Here is a 14,142-nt window from a genome sequence, read left to right on the forward strand (position 1 = left end):
CTTGAACCATCCTTCTCCCCTTCATTAATGTTCATTTTGTCTCTTAAAGTACATAAACAAGACCCTTTTCCATTTTAATACAATACACTTAGTCAATTGTTTAATAGTTCTGCCATCTCTGTTCTAATGCCATTCTAACCTTTCTCACTTTCTCATATGTCCTTGTTATGTGTACTGTTTCCTTAATCATTATAGTGCTGTTCAATCACACTGGCCTTTTACTTTTACTTTGTTCTAATTCCACATAGCCCTTATGGCATACCCTTCCATATTTCACATTTTATGTTTTCCTGTAGTTCATTTACATCCTCTACCTTCTACCATTTTATGTCCTTCTTTTTGTCAGATGTTTTCTTAAAATAAGCTCACCTATAGTTCTACACTCCAGTGTCCTGGTTTCTGCTGCCATTGCTCTTCTAGCACCAAACATTATTATAACATGGCTGGTGTTTGTATGAGGGACTTTTACAGCTACTAAGTAGGGCAGGACCAGCTCGAATGTCACAATGATAGGGGACGGGATGTGAATTTAACATGTATACCAATAACACTTTGTTTTACAGCACTATAAACTACTCCTTTGCCTGATAAAAAGTATATATATAGTTAGAAAACTTTTGAGGAAACTATTACTCTTTTATTTTTGTTTTACTTGGATCACTTGTCTGTGTACGTAATAAAGGATGTTCGACTGCCTACCCTGCTTGGATTACTTTCGAATAATTAATAATTCTGTACAATATTTCAAATTATATATTCTATATTTTTTATTATTTATTTTGACTTAGGACGAGTTTAAGTTTGCTACTTCTACTACCATTATCTGATCTGATTAATATACAGTGATTAACTAGATATATATGGATTGAAAATCTTCGACACAAAGAAGTTTCTTACACTGTTTTGTTTTACGACCCTTTATACTTGTTTAGTGGATTGTTTGAGACTTCAGGGATACCATGGTGATTGCTTGGTTTTATGAAGGACTTTTACCAACATTCCTTCTTTTCATCTCTTGCCTGCTGTTTGTATAATGTCATCCTCTTTCTTGTGTTTTTTACTGCCTACTTGAAAAAAAACTCTGTGACCAAGCAGTTCCACTATGTCATTTTATATCCCAGTCCTGAATGCTGGGATGTGGCAGAATATTACTTTAGTACCACCTTTATCTTTCCTTTCCATGTTTTTTTCTTTTCTTATTCAATTTATCCTCTCTTTTGGTTTCATGAAAATTATTTTTTGATTTATTAGGCAAGTGATGTAATTTCACTGAAGATTACTTTCATTTACAGTGGTATAAGAATTTTTTCTTTATCCCATTGTTGTGTTCTATAGCAGTTTTTATGTTTGGATTTTTAGCAATGGAGTATGCATCACTGCTATGAATCTTACAATTAGTACATTTACAGGTACAGATATGTAAGGCCCCCCCCCCCACACACACACACATGGAGTGTTTTGGAGCCTGCGCTACAAAAAAAATTTAAATTTTTATGGGTCATGTGCTCTACATTATTTTTTCACTCATTATCATGAGTTACGACAAAAGTATTTTTCATTTGCTTGATGTTACTCGATAGATATATAAATTAAATCTTCCCATTCCCCTGCCTTATTTTTCAAAAAACTGATATTTACATATTCTTCTACACCTCCTTTCAGTAATTCCTCATTTGTTACATAGCATCAGATTCGCTCCCTTACACAAACATCTGCCCAACCCCCATCTTTTCCATTTTTCTCTTTCCTATTGGTTTTACATCCTGGTGCTAACCTTGTTTAAGCCTGTTTTCTAGTATAATAAAGTGCTGTGATGTTCTTCATCTCACATTGCTGCAGTCATAACCTGTGGGTAGTCCGCTGTCCTCGGTCGGCCCGAATACCAAAGTATTAGGCTGGCGTCGGTCATGGGCGCTCAGATCTGACGTCAGTGCGTCATGGTATTAAAGCGCATGACCGACGTCATATCCTCAGTCTTTTTTGCCGCATGGTCCGAAGCAGAAGCAGCGTTTGCAAGTGCCGTTCGGCATTCTGAAATTTTCGTATTCTGAGTTTCAGGCCGAAACCAAGTTGGGCTAAGTACCCCGTTGGGGAATATTTTTCTTTCTTCTTGCCTCAGTTAATTCCAGATGTCAGAAAAAGTGAATAATTGTATTTCTTGTGGGAAACAGATACCGCATAGGGATTACCACTCTCTCTGTATTCCTTGTTTGGGGCCTGAGCACGACGTATTCGGGTGTCGCTTTTGTGCTAGATTTAATAAGCGCACCATTAAAGGTAGGTTAGATTGAGCTAGGCTTGTCTTCGGTAAGCAGTGTAATTACAATATGCCGTCGGATCCTCCGACGCCCGCTACCGCTAAGAAGCGCAAGGAAAAATCGTTAAGGTCCAAGCAGGATGAGTCGTCCGTTCCGGACGCCGGTTCTTTAGAAACTACGGTGGAATCTGTAGATCCAGCCGAGGTTTCAGTTGAGTCTCAGGGGGAGCCATTAATTTTGCAAGATGTGGCCTCTCAGGAGTCAGGTCAGGCTGAGGGGGCCTCTCAGGTTGCTGTACTCCCTTCTTTGCCTAAGGTGGTTAGGCCTTCTCCTTCTGGCTCTAAGGTACCTTCCAAGGTCAGGCCTGGTTTGCCTTCCTCTGGTGTCAGTCCTAGTTCTGCAGGTGCTGTGCCTAAAAAACACATGCTTAAAATGGCAGAAGATTTGATTTCTTTAATCAGGGGTTCTATGCCCCCTCCAGATAAGAGGCCTAGGGTGGAGCCAGAGGTGGAAAGTTTGGAACAGGCTTCAGATTATTCAGAGTCTTGCTGAAGACATTCAGGATTTTCCTCCTTATTCTGATTCAGACGCAGAGGATTCCAGTCCTTCTGCTTCTCCTCCAGAGGATTTTTCTTTTTCAGAAACCCTGCATTCTATGAGGGAGCATTTTAAATGGGAAGGTCAGGATTTTTCAGATTCCCGAAAGAGGCTTAGGGAATTTTTGTTTTTACCACAACATCGGCCCTTGGCTATACCTCCTGTTTTGGATGTTGTTCAAGATGTTTTCTCTGAGGCTTCTCTTAATCCAGACTCTTTGCCTCCTGCGCCTGTTAAGCCAGATAGGTATTACAGAGTGCCAGAGGCTCATAAATATCTGTATAAGAGCCCAAGGGCTGACCCAGAAACTATTAGCCAGGGTCCTAAGGGTGTCAGGGCTTCTGTTGTAAAGAATCCAGTTCCTATGGATAAAGATTCTAGAGCTTTGGATAGGTGGGGTAAAAAGGTGTATACCTCTTCCACTCTAGCAATGAGGGCTTTGAATTGCCAGTTTCATATGTTGAAGTACCAGAATTTTCTCCTTACTCAGTTAAAATCTAAGGTGGATGCTTTGGCAGAGGGCATAGAGTGTAAGGAATTACAGGATTTGGTTCATGCCTCTGATCAGGTGGGTAAGCATTCTTTGCAGTGTGGTTTCGATGCTTTACAGGCTTCTTCCAGGGTGGCTGCCACTGGATCAGTTATTCGCAGGCACGCCTGGCTTAAGGATCAGAACTTGTCAGAGCATGTTAAAGCTAGAATTTTGGATGCTCCTTTACAGTCTGAAGTTTTGTTTGGTTCTCCTGTGGAGTCTGTCTTAAAGAAAATGGAAGACAAGGCTAAGTCTATGCAGACTGTTAAAGATTTTTTGCAGGTGCAGCCCCCTAAGTTTAGCAGGAATTGGCCTACTAAGGGATGGGCTTATCCTTCTTCTGATTTACAGTCTAGGGGTAGATCTAGACGTGGTAGGGGCAGAGCTCAGGGTTCTTTCAGGCCTAGAACATGGAGTTCTCCTGCACAGTCTACAGGTGAGGGCAGGGGCCAGTCCTTTCGTAAACAGGCCCAATGACCTGCATATTCAGCTGCCGGATCCTTCCTGTCTGGCAGCTCCTTTGGGAGGAAAGTTGGCACTCTTCAAGCAAAACTGGCTTTTAGTCACCCAGGACAAATGGGTGTTGGACATTATAGACCGAGGCTACAAGTTTTATTTCCACACATTGCCTCCTTTCAAAGGCATGCCAGACGTTCCTCCTCAGCAAAGGGTAGAGGCTCACAAACAGATTTCTTTACTTCTTCAAATGGGGGCTATACAGCAGGTCCCTCCGTCAGACGTGGGCCTAGGATTTTATTCTCACCTGTTTCTCGTACCAAAGAAAGGAAACACTTGGAGGCCAATTTTGGATTTATCTATCCTCAACACATACCTGGACATTCCAAAATTCAAAATGTTGACGTTGCAACAACTTCTGCCTCTGTTGGGCAAAGATCACTGGATGGTAACTCTGGATCTCAAAGAGGCTTATCTTCATGTTCCTATCAGGCCCAGTTGCAGGAGGTTCCTGCGTTTTCGGGCTGGGACTTTACATTATCAGTTCTCTGCATTGCCCTTTGGCTTATCTACTGCACCCAGGGTGTTTACAAAGGTTCTGGCTCCAGTGATAGCCTTCTTACGGTTAAGAGGAATACAAATTTATCCTTATTTGGACGATTGCCTGATTCTTGCTCAAGACAAAAACAAGCTACTTCACCATCTACAGTATGTTATGGCAGTGTTAAGGTGCCTAGGGTATTCTGTGAACGAAACAAAGTCCAGTCTAGTACCCTCTCAGGAAATGTGCTTTCTGGGTGTGAGACTGAATACAGCTTCCCAGATGGCTTTTTTGACCCTGGACAAACAGAGAAACCTTACACTTTACTTCCAACAATTGTCTCTACGGTCCAGGCTGACTGCAAGGACAGTCCTTCAAGCCTTGGGGTTCATGGCATCTTGTATTCTGGTGCTTCCCAATGCCAGACTGCATATGAGGAAGCTACAATGGTATCTCAAAATGTATGGACTAACACTGCCACGATCTGGACACTGTCATTCAGATAATACCTTGCATTCAAAAGGAATTTTTGTGGTGGGCTCAGGAATGTCACCTAAACAAGGGACTCTCTGTGACCCGACCAGAGGCGAGTCAGATCTTAATGACAGATGTCTCGGACAAGGCTTGGGGAGCTCACCTCAATGGAAAATGGGTTCAAGACACGTGGCCTGCCAGACTTCAGCATTTACATATCAACTTGAAGGAGATGTTAGCAGTCCAATTTGCATTGATGGCTTTCAAGGATCTACTTCACCCAGGACAAGTGTTGATTCAAACAGACAACACAACTGTCATGTGGTACATCAACAAGCAAGGGGGAACCCATTCGTACCCTCTTTGCAGGCAAGCTATGATTTTGTGGGAGACTGCTCTCAGTTTGCACCTCACTCTTCAGGCAAGGTTTCTGCCAGGAGCACAGAACTCCTTAGCAGATGTTTTGAGCAGACAGATGGTGGATCCCCATGAGTGGAAATTGGATCCTCATGTATTTCGACAGTTGACAGTGATATGGGGGACTCCAGACATAGATCTGTTCGCTTCTCCACTAAATTTCCAGTTGCCAAAGTTTTGCACAAAGATGTTTCATCCAACAGCTTGGAAAGTGGATGCTCTATCATTCAGTTGGAGCAATCTTCACGTCTATGCCTTTCCTCCTCTGCCTCTCCTTCCCAAGGTGCTCTTGAAGATCAGACAAGACAAGCCCTTCATGATTCTAATAGCTCCAGATTGGCCACGACAGCACTGGTACCCTCTGCTGAGGAGTTTAGTACGGGAGCCTCCTTGGCCTTTGCCTTCAATTCCACACCTTTTGTCTCAGGCAGGCAATCATTTCCTCAATGTCAGGATTCAGTCCCTGCATCTAACAGCCTGGCATATTCTGTTCTAGAACCTGGAGGGTCGCAGCTTCCTCAACAAGTTTTGAACGTTATTTTGGAGGCCAGAAGGCCTAGTACAAGGAAAGTTTATGCTGATAAATGGAGGAGATTTTTTATTTGGAGCAAAGCAAAGAGCTTTGATGTTTCCAGGCCTGATTTGAGTGTTTCTCTTCAATATCTTACGGAATTATTAGACAAGGGTTTGTCTTTCTCCTCTGTAAAAGTTCATGCTGCAGCCATTTCTGCTCACTATGACTGTGACCCACCATTATTCTCTCATCCTTTGTTTAAGCAATTCCTTAGAGGGGCAAAGAACATAAGACCCACGTAGAGCTCCTACTCCTTCCTGGGATCTCAATTTTGTGTTGGAAAAGCTTACTTTACCTCCTTTTGAACCTGCAGCTACGTCTGAGTTAAAGTTTTTGTCTTGGAAGACTGCTTTTTTGTTGGCCATTACATCTGCTAGAAGGGTTTCTGAATTACAAGCTCTAATGGCAGTTGAACCCTTCCTAATTTTTCATAAGGATAGGGTATCCCTGCGTACTAACCCTACTTTTATGCCTAAAGTGGTTTCAAATGTGGCCTTGAACCAATCTATTCATTTGCCTACTTTTTATGCTGATCCCCAAAATAAAGGGGAGAAAATGTTGCACACTTTGGATATTCACAGGCAGTTGTGTTATTATTTGAGCAGGACTAAAGGGTTCAGACAGTCTCAGCAGTTATTTGTTTCTTTTGCTTTGGCCTCTCAGGGGAAACCTGTTACAAAACAAACTATTTCTAAGTGGATTGGCCATTGTATTGCTTTTTGTTATTCTAATCATGGTAAGGAGATTCCGGCTGGAATCAGACCTTATTCCACTAGGGCTACTGCCACTTCTACTGCCTTTTTGAGGGGTGTAGCTACTAAAGATATTTTGGAAGCAGCTACTTGGAGTTCTGTGCACACTTTTTCTAAACATTACCATCTCCCTCTTTATTCCAAATCTAGGGCTGGATTTGCCACTGCAGTCTTACAGGGCATGTTAGCAGCTCCCAATCCTTTATGATTTTGCCAGCCTCCCTTTACCTTTGCTTTGGGATTCTACCCACAGGTTATGACTGCAGCAATGTGAGATGAAGAACATAGTACAGTTTTGTACCTACCATAAATGTAGATGTTCGAAGATCCACATTGCTGCAGTCCAATTTACCCTCCCTCCTTCCCCTCTGTAGTTTGGAGTGGTTGTATGGTTTGGGTGGTAGAGGTTGTTTGTACATAGGTTTTTCCATTTTTGGCTGTGGCCTTTCTTTTTAGGGCCTTCTGACATCTGGGGCAAGAAAAGACTGAGGATATGACGTCGGTCATGCGCTTTAATACCATGACGCACTGACGTCAGATCTGAGCGCCCATGACCGATGCCAGCCTAATACTTTGGTATTCGGGCCGACTGAGGACAGCGGACTACCCACAGGTTATGACTGCAGCAATGTGGATCTTCGAACATCTACATTTATGGTAGGTACAAAACTGTACTTTTCGTGTGCCCAATATCCATCCATCACTTCCCTAAAAGTATCTGGCCATATCAGTACTTTAAAGTTGAATTAAAAAATGTTTAATTACTGGCATTTTGGCTGGGGAAAGTGGAGTGGAGAGGTTGGGAGTGAGTGTCTGCAGTTGTCTCATTCATCCTGAGGGGTAGAGGTGGCCAAGCATCCATTTATGGCTAGAGAATCAGGGAAGACTCACTATGGATTTGGAACTGAGATGTATTTGTTAGTTCACCCACCCTAAAGGGATGAAAGTGGTTTTGGCACAGTGCTTGGGTGGCACCTACAGGAGCCACTGTGTGCAGTATCCATGGATCATGAACCTGCAGAACAATTACTGCCAGGGGGGCCAGGAATCAGCATGTAGACAGAGGCAGTCTTGCTCCCTACAGTCATCAGCACTAGCAGTGCTCCATAGCACAACTGCAGGGAATATGAGCTCCAAGGGCAGGAGTGAGGTGTCCACCAGGTCCAGCACTCTGGTTCACTCCCTACTACCTGTCTTGCACCTCTTCAAGGAATGAATGGACTGATAAGGCCATCCAGTCAGGAAACAAATGGCCATGGGACCTGGGCTGGAGAGTGCCTGGCTCCCACTCTAAGGGAGGAATAAAAGGGCCAAAAGGTAAAGTAAAGATCCAATGGACAACAAAAAAAAGAGAGAAAATTAAAAAAAAATAGTAGCTTAGAAAGTAGTCCAGTGGTCTGTAGTCATAACCAGAATCCAGAATCAGAGAGGACTAACAATGAATTTTGAAGTCTGCCTTTTTGTATAGATGTTTATTACTGGTTTGAGACTGGTCCTGACTGGGAGCCCGAGACAGCCACTGGTCAAGGACAAATCAGGCAGATCATCTATGGAGCAGGGGTCCATAAATTATGCATAAACCTAGTTAGGGGTCTGTTACTGATTCTGTTGACCTCTTTGGAAATCCAAACTTCTGTTTGAAAGAAAGTTTCTAAGAGATTTCTTAGGTGATTTTAGGATGCCTTTTTTTAGTAGATGTGTTTTGGAGTGCTAGAAAATTGCTTATCCATTACTGCAGGTTTTGCATTGCTGAATCAGTCCAGGCCTAGTCTTTTTTATTTGCATGTAAAAAGTTTGCTCTCTTTAATACCTCCAATGCCTACACCACTATTATATTCACTTCCTGTACCTATGGATCTATCCCACTAAAATTAATTTAGTAAATAGTAATGAATTATGCCATTCGAGGCTTATGAACACAACTTTTTTGTTGTTTTTAACCATTCTCTGCATCTTTTTGTTACTCATACTATGTCTGTTCTTTCAGCTGTCATAACTGCCTGTAGCACAACCGTTTTCTTTCACGAGCTGGTTATGGTATTTATTAATCTTCCTTTCAGGTAACCACAATCCAGTGATTCTCTTCAATTGAATGAGTTTGGACTGGTAACTATTTTATATGAGGAGCAAGCTCCCCCATACCCACGTAAGTAATGTAACTATCTCTGAAGTACTAAACGTCAGGCTAAGTTATAAAAGTTGCTGATTGGATACCTATTTATTTGAACACTTTTAATAGATCATGACAAGATGAAATGTAGGCAGTAATTGAATGAATACCCTCAGGCTTCTAGCTTTACTAAACATCATCCTCACTTCTACTATCTGCTTCCATGATCCTTACTTTTTTACTGTCCTAACCTTCCATTTTCTCTTCTTAATACTACCTTCCATGTTCCCAGCAACATCCCCCACTGCCCTCATCTTGTATTCTCATTTCCCTTCAATATTATTTTAAGGGTATAGCAATCAGACCCTTTTCCAGTGCTATAATCCCTTGAAATGAAACCTATACCTACTATACAGGTGTTCTGCTTCCTATGTCCTCCTCCAGCCTCCCAAATATTCTGTGCTCCTGCTTGTTCCCCCAGTTCATGAGCTAGTGGTTATATTGCTCTGACCTCTCCTTCTAACACTGCTGGCTTATGACATTGGTAACACCTTCAGAAGTCTCCCCTGTTCATTGCACCTACTAGCTAAATTCTTGCTGTTCCTTAACAGTTCCTTCACAATCTTTTCTTCCAAATTGCTTCTGCTCACACGGACCACCATGTGCAGTTATTTCCTGAGTTCCATGAGCACTTTGGTCACTATTCTGTTTGTTAGTGTCACCCCCTAAAACCATTTCCACTTCTGTGAGATTGTTTACTTTCACTTACTGACTCACCTAATCTGTTTTATTATTTGAACTTCTAGCACCAAAATGTACCCCCTTCTCCTGCTCTCCCCCCTATTTAGCAGCCCCTTGATGATCCCCCTGCCATGTTTGTTTATCTTCTCTTGACAAGTTTTTTTCCCTTCCAATTACCAAAATCACCATCTTTGTTTTCCCTTTAATCCCCTATCATTCGCCTTTTTGATTGTCCTACCCTTCTTTGCCACGTTTGCCATGACTCCCTTTATTTCCCTTTCCACCATTTCCATATCATCCATGTCCCAGATTTCTATGTCCTGCAGCTCCTATTCTACAGGTTTTAACCACTTCTCCATATCTCCCCATCAAGATGTCCTGCCTCATCATCCATCCTTCCTCACTTCTAATTTTACATTATCCTGGATCTTTTGACAGCCTGTCTCTCATTTCATTTTGTCCTTTACCTGTTTTCTGTAGATACATTACTTTACTAACCTCCGTTCCAACCAATACCTTGCAGGCATGCATTTCAACTGACTAGAATTTTGCAGAATATCCAGATTTCGGCCTCATATTTTTGGTCTGTTCCTAATGAAATTTGTATTTCTTTGTCAAATCATTAAGGATTAAAGTCACTAAATAATGACAGACATTCGAGTTTCAGATTTAATATCCTTGAAAAAATGCATGCTAATGCAAAACCTGTTATCTAGCAACTTTAAGTTTATTTGAGCAATATTTAAAATCTGTTCCTGATGTTGAGTCTTTGTCCTCCCATTATTTTTGGTTTGCACACAGTTCTTATGCTAAGAGGTTGAGAGGTATACTCACATATCTGTGCATTAGCAATCTCACCACCCAGTAGTCTGCACTAAGGACAGCAGTACTCTATGGTACATTTCCTGAAACAGTTGCCACTGACAACAGCTCTGAATTACGTTGTTGTACTTACTGTGTAAGTCATACTCTCTGTATCTCAGTGCACTGATTTTACCTGATTATAGTGTGTTGTGGCATTGATCCGGCCTCTATCTATGCTGGCCCAGCTGCTACTGCTGCTACTGCCAGCCTTCTGGCTAGCTGATTGCTTCTCTGTTAAGTGTTTTTAAACACACTTCTCAACTGTACACATTTTTGTAGAATGTCCAGATTTTTGCCTCACATGTTTGGCCCATCTTTTTATAAAATTCTGGTTTTCTGGCAAATAAGTGGCAAATTATTAAAGATTGAAGTTGGAAAAAAATGACAAGAGATTTGAGTTTCAGATTTCATACCCTTCTGAAAACTCATGTTAATGCAAAACCTGTTTTTCTATCAACTTTCCAAGTTTGTAAGAGCAATATTTAAAAATTGTCCCTATTTTTGGTCCTTTGTCCTACTTTTATTTATGACTTTATCCAGATTTCTTGCTCTAAGAGGTTGAGAGGTATGCTCAAGTCTCTATTTTTCCTGTGATCTTTTACCTATGACTGCTTTTCTCTGCCCTTCTTGAATCAGTTGTGAAAAGCCTTTTGAACAGAGATGTGGTGCCTTCTCTCCCTGTAGCATTTGTTAATACTGCTTTCTATAGCTGAATTTGCCACTACAGTTGTGTAGTAACTCTCTTCATACAACAGTTGTAAACTAGACTATCTCATCTCTCACTGCACTGATCTAGTTGCTACTGCTTCTGCCCCAGCACCACTAGTCTTCTGACTAGTTGACCACTTCTTTATTCAGTGGGAGCTTTAAAACTTTCAACCCCCTTGTTTTCTGATTCCCATCTCCATCACAATACACTTAGCATGGAATACATATTGTTAATACTCACTACATTTCCCTAATCAGTCAGTGCTGAAAAGTGCCATTTTCCAGGAGTGCTACTACAAAGAGCAGAATTGTGGCACTCCTCTTGTAGTGCTTTTAAGTACTCCGCCCTGCCTTTCAGAGCCCCGATCTTTTCTTCTGCAACTATGATGGGGCACTCTTCCTGTAATACTTAAAGGTTACACTCCTTGACTTTTATTGCAGTAGTCTAGCTGTTGTTTTCATCCTTCTGACTAGTTGTCAGCTACCTTATTTAGCATTTTAATCCCCCTTCAACCTCACCTTCCTGTGTTCCTTTCTTATCAGATACCTGGCATAGCAGCATGGCTTGTTGATCCCAGCTATCCTTCCTTAGTACTAAAAAGTGCTTTTGGGTAGAGTTGTGACACTGTCACTATATAGCACAAGTAAGTACTACTTTCTGCAACATGGTGATCCAGTATTAGCTGTTGCTTAGTGCCTTAGTTGTGACACTTTCCATGTATCTCTGATGTGCACTATGCTAGCCTAATGGCTGCTTTTGCTGCTATTATTTATTTTATTTATCCTTTTGTTAACCAGGCTAGTCCCACTAGGCTTGTTGACTCTTTTCAGGTGAGACCCAAGGTGGAATTTAAACTGCTAGGGGAAATTTGGCCAGGGCATCAGGGAACTTACCCATCTCTTTTCCATAAATGTCAGGGGATCCTTTACATCTACCTGAGTTATCATCAACTCAAGCAGATGGGATCTTTGTTCAACATCTCATCTAAAGGAAGACACATTCAGGAATGCAGCACCCCCTTTGCACTGCACTACAGTGTCAGCACTTGATCTACCTGGTGTGAAAACAGAACCTACAGCCCTCTGCATCAAAGGTGACAGCTTAACATGTAATGCCACTGTTACTTTAGTCTTAGAGTTAGCAAATACAAAATATTTATTTCAAAGCAGCACTTGTAATTTATGAGGGCTGAAACAACTATCTCTACTGCATACACAAAACTAAAGAAGTCATTTTACTTCATCTTCAACCAAAATCTATCTTCCATCAAATTAACCACTCTCAGATACTGCAGTACCAGCTCTTACATTGCTCCTTTCCATCTAGTCCAAGATTTTTATTTATTTTATTCTTTGTATTCTGCTTGGTTTATGCTGGACTATCTTATTCAGAAACAAATCCAGGAGGATGGCACAGGACATATGCACCCTCCTAAAGTGTGAAAGTATGTTGCATGGTGGGAAGAAGTTTCATGAAACACATCAGTAAGTGATGTCTTACAGGCTACATCTGACACTATGATTATAGATTGGTATTTGTTAATAAGTTGCTTCATTCTGTCCATCTGGCTGTATTCTTCCTTCTGTTTCACTTTTCTTACAGCAGATATGTTTGAGTGTTTTGTGGTCTTTCAGTTTTGGAGCTTCATTAATTTAGTTTTTATAACTTTGTTTTTTAACTTTCACAATGGCTAGCATCAACGTTTTCTACTGGACAAAATTTGACTTTGCTTATTCTTTTATTTCAAGCAGCAAACTGGCATCTTGTTGCAGTCATTGTTTTCTGTTTTTGTCTTATTCATTTCTTTACAAATAGCCCCTAGCTGGATGATCACACCCTCCAAATTGTATTGCTGAGTGCCAACAGACTGCTTCCTACTTTTTGACTTCCATTTATGTTCCTTTGTGTTATAACTCATTTATACTTCCGTCGTCTACCTGGCACACTATGCTTCTGCAGGTAAAATGTATCTCCCTAGGCAAACTGGTCAGTACACATTCCTCATCCAGTACATCTTAGTTTTTCCATTTACCTTAATAATGATTACATCAATTAGCAAGATTACCAAGCTGTATTATAGTTACCTGCTGTGCCTGTATTTGTGGGGTTAACTGACTTGCATAGTACAGTTCTTTATTCTTCAGAAGTAATACATTTTCTCAAAACGTATAGCAAATACGTAAAATGTGGAATTTGCTATCTCTTTAATTTAGCATTCAGAAAACCAGTATTAAATGCATGGCTTCCAACTGAAAATGTTTGCGGTTGAATATGAAATATAATATTTACATCAACTGCTTTAAATTGTTTATCTTGCTACTGACTATAGAGCATAGAGCAAACCTTTCAACATGGAACAAAAGCCCTTTGTGAAGTTAATTGATGAAATAATATTTGCAATTAAAAAGGTAACTTTATCTGAAGGCCGGATAGGATATAGTTAAGGAGGTAACTGGCTCCCAGGTTCTAAAGTTCATAAGACATGATTGCAGTAAAACATAAGAGTACACTGAAGCCTTCTTATAATCATTAACAGTACTAAATACTTTTATTTTCATTGTTAAAAACTGTTTCATGGCTTATCCTAAGAGTAACAGATGCTATTTTCCAAAGTTCTTGCCAAAATGTGTTTGGCTTTGAATTATCTTCCCATGGTATGGCTGGCAGCAAAGTGGCTCAGTGGTCAGCATTGCTGCCTCACAGAACTTGGTCATCCAGCTCATTCTGTACCTGGGACGCCTTCTGCATGGAGTTTCCCCACCCTTCACAATAATTTGTTAGGTGCTCCAGCTTCTTTCCATATCCCAAATGTTTGATGTAGGCAAACTGGCGAGCTTCCAAATTGCCTACAAGTGTGTGAGTCAGTATGTGAATACACATCCTGTGAAGAGCTGGTGCCCTGTCAAGGGTTAGTATGCATAATACTAAATTGGATTAAGCAAGTTAACAGAGAATATATAAATGAATGAATGAATGAATGAATGAATGAATGAATGAATGAATGAATGAACAGAATGGATTCATTCCTATGGTGATGAAATTTAAGTGTACTGTTGTTTATAGACTTAGGTTTGATCCCTACAGTCTCTACCTGCATGTTGCTATGGAAGTCAGTTG

General features: G+C 40.9%; 1 long non-coding RNA gene across 2 annotated transcripts in view; it reads left to right on the forward strand.

The window, feature by feature from the left end:
• Positions 1–14,142, forward strand: part of LOC122811172 — a 1,417,861-nt gene that overhangs the window by 1,350,985 nt on the left and 52,734 nt on the right. The window lies entirely within an intron of this gene.

The sequence above is a fragment of the Protopterus annectens genome, chromosome 9.part0 (genome assembly GCF_019279795.1).
Source record: "Protopterus annectens isolate FY-2018-M chromosome 9.part0, PAN1.0, whole genome shotgun sequence".
Taxonomy (NCBI): Eukaryota; Metazoa; Chordata; order Ceratodontiformes; family Protopteridae; genus Protopterus; species Protopterus annectens.